The sequence below is a fragment of the Gymnogyps californianus genome, chromosome 1 (assembly GCF_018139145.2).
Source record: "Gymnogyps californianus isolate 813 chromosome 1, ASM1813914v2, whole genome shotgun sequence".
NCBI classification, from domain to species: Eukaryota; Metazoa; Chordata; class Aves; order Accipitriformes; family Cathartidae; genus Gymnogyps; species Gymnogyps californianus.
The window spans coordinates 167,153,279-167,156,690 of record NC_059471.1 but is presented as its reverse complement, the minus strand read 5'-3'; positions in this window follow the sequence as shown (position 1 = coordinate 167,156,690).

Below are 3,412 nucleotides of genomic sequence, written 5' to 3'. Positions count from 1 at the left end.
AAGTGAAACATGATTGGTTTAAAAGCAAATTAGGACAATAAAGTGGAGCGGGGGTAGAAGACTTGTAGGAATGCTGTAGATCCCTTAACACTCAGATATCTGAGAAGACAGATGATAGCTGATATAAAATATGACTAACGGTTGGTTAATGAGGATGAATAGATGCAATAAAGACATGATCCTCATTGCTGTAGGGGAATAATAATGGCATTTTGTATAACAGTGACACGAGTTTCTTTCCTGATTCCGAGTTCACTTATACAGACTAGAAATGAAATGAACTTGGAAAATCAGAACTCCATCAGCAAAGGAAAGTGAATGGGGCATTTCAGGTCCACCAATTCTGAGGGTACACAAGGTAAAGACTCATTTGAAACCAGATCTCTACAGAAACACTTAGTTTTGCTGCAGCTTCAACGTCTAATATCCTTTTAAAGACAACCTTTTACTAAATAATTTTCTACTTACATTTAGAAAGCAGAGGCAGTGAAAATACATATTACCTTTGAGGAAGCGCTAGCTTTTATTTTACCAGATGAAAATAAAAAATCCCTCTTTCTATAAAAGTCAGCATGACCGGAGTAACAGTTATATTCCAAGCCAGGATACAGATGCAACAATTCTCGGTTACTTGATGTTACTGGAAGTAAACAGAAAGGGTGTAACAGGGTACGTTACAAATAGGTATGTTGTTAACACAAAGTCTGTAATTAAAAACGGACTTGAGTTGACAGGTTCAGATCAGGAACTTCTCTGTTTGGAATGTATTTATTACTATTATTTATTATCATCTGTCACCAAGATGTCTCAATGAAGAGTAAGGACCAGGCCGGCTGCGCTGGATGCTTTTGACTCAGTACTGACAATACAGCCCTTCCTCCAAGTTCACAATTCAAAATGTGGCAGACACTGGATCTGGTGCCACTCAAAATGAACCTATTGTGGAGAGCGGGATTTATTGCTTAACACGTGGCTGGCGCCAGCTTCCTTCAGCAGTTCCCAGGGAGGGGCTCCGTGCTGGTGCCGGGTCAGCGACCCGTTACCACTCCGAAATGACCCCGTCTCCCCAGAGGCCTGTCCTGGTTTCAGCCAGGACAGAGTTAATTTTCTTCCTAGTAGCTGGTATAGTGCTGGGTTTTGGATTTAGTAGGAAAATAATGTTGATAACACACTGATGTTTTCAGTTGTTGCTAAGTAGTGTTTATACTAAGCCAAGGATTTTTCAGCTTCTCATGCCCAGCCAGCAAGAAGGCTGGAGGGGGCACAAGAAGCTGGGAGGGGACACCGCCAGGACAGCTGACCCAAACTGGCCAAAGAGCTATTCCATACCATATGACATCATGCCCAGTATATAAACTGGGGGAGCTGGCTGGGAGGCGTGGCTCGTGGCTCAGGAACTAACTGGGCATCGGTCAATGACTTGTGAGCAATTGCATTGTGCACCACTTGCTTTGTATAGTTTAATTCTTTTAGTATTACTATTGTCATATTATTATTATCATTATAATTGTTTTTCCTTCCTTTCTGTCCTATTAAACTGTCTTTATCTCAGCTCACGAGGTTTTTTTCCCTGATTCTCTCCCCCATCCCAGGGGTGGGGGGGGAGTGAGTGAGCGACTGCGTGGTGCTTAGCTGCCGGCTGGGGTTAAACCACGACAAGGCCTCAACCGGGCGGCTCCTCCGCCTGGGCGCGCTGACCTGTCAAACCGCCAGCCCCGCCACGGCCCGGCACTACGGGCCCCCTCAGACACCCAGGCTCGGGCCAGGCCTCAGGCGGGCCCGCTCGGGTGCCCCGGCAAGGCAAGGCCTCCGGGGGGGGGCCCTGCCCGGCCCCGCGGCCGGCGCGCCCCGGGGTGTCGTCTCAGCGCCAGGCGGTGCTTCTCGCCGCAGGGAACGGCCCGAGCGGTGGGAACGGCGCGCGCGCCCGACCTCCGTTTCACCCCTTCCGGGCCACCGTAGTCTCCGGGGGAGGCGAAGGCGAAGGCGCGCGGGGGCTGTTGGGACGGGCTGTTAAGTTGGATGCGGCGCGGAAAGTCGGCCCGAGAGGGAGGGCGCGCGGAGGGGGGGCGGCGCTCATTGGCCGGGAGTGCCTGCGGACCCCGTAGAGAACTGGGAGCAGGAGGGCCTGAGCCAATCGGGGCGGCCGGCGCCTGGTGCCGGGCCCGATCCCTGAGAAGGCGCTGGGCCGGGCCGGGAGGGGCAGGGGCTTGGGCTCGGCCCGGTGCCCGCCCTGGCAGGTGGGCAGCGGCGGCGGGCAAGTTGAGCGTCCCGACGCGCCGCGGGGAGAGCGCGGGACGCGGAGGCGGCCCGCAGCGGGGCCCCGCCTTGGCGGGAGCGGGGCCGGCGCCAGGGCTAGGGCCAGGGCCAGGGCCAGGGCTGGGCGGTGGGATGCTGTGGGGCGCGGGAGCGGCTCGTCCCGCCGCCTCCGGCGCTGAAGGTGCGGAGCGGGGAGGGAAGTCCCCTGCGAGGCGGGAAGAGCAGCGAAGGAGCGGGGAGCAGCTCCGCGGGCTGATGCCTTGGGCAGCGGCCGAGCGAAGGCCGTTGTGGACCTTCAGTTTCCTGACTAATTTTGTCAGTGTTATGCAGCTCTGAAACATTCTCGGCAGTGAGAATTAGTGGGCTAAAGCTATGTAGAAACGTACCGGAAACTTTTGGCTGAAGGGTGGTTATGCTTCCAGGTGAAGGAAGGGCTTACCTTTTGAGCCCTTGTTTGTTGCTAGTTTAAAATTGCCCAGAGTAAAAAGCTGCGAATAAATTTTAGAAACCTGGAATCGGTTGGCCTGGCTTTAACTCTTAAAACGGTGTCAGTCAAAACAAATAATAGTACGTTGTTGGTGGTGGCCTTTTTGTTTTTTTAGTGTTGTATAAGCTGCGTTGAAAAGTGACTCATTGTCACTCGTATCCTACTGTTAAAGGTTTAGTTTCAAGGGTTCTCGGATGTCTCCTTTAGGGTGGTGAGATGAACGCTGAAGTGAGTCCTTTAGGTCCAAACTTCCAGCCTTCCTCTGCAACAGTCGGTTTGATTCTAGCTTGTATATCTCCATCTACTGGTGGGAAATGAGTCCTTGAAATACGGCTTCGTGTTAGGCAGCGGTAAACTGTGCAGATACAAGCATCATTTTAGTCTCTTGATACCATGGAGGGGATGGCTTTTCCTTTGTGAAAAAGAAAGCATACGTTTCCTGCAAGAATTCAAGTAACAAAAGCGTGGAGTGTCTGCTGCTTTCAGTAGTATATTCAGCTGCACGGTACTAATTGTGTAACTGTCCAAATAAATGTCCCGGTTATCAAGAAAACAGTATTAAATGTCATAGATGAAATTATTTTTGACTTGTGAAGTTGCCTGTTGTATATTTTTACTTTTTATATATATGTATTTTCATTTTTTTAATTTATTTTTGCAAAAACAGGT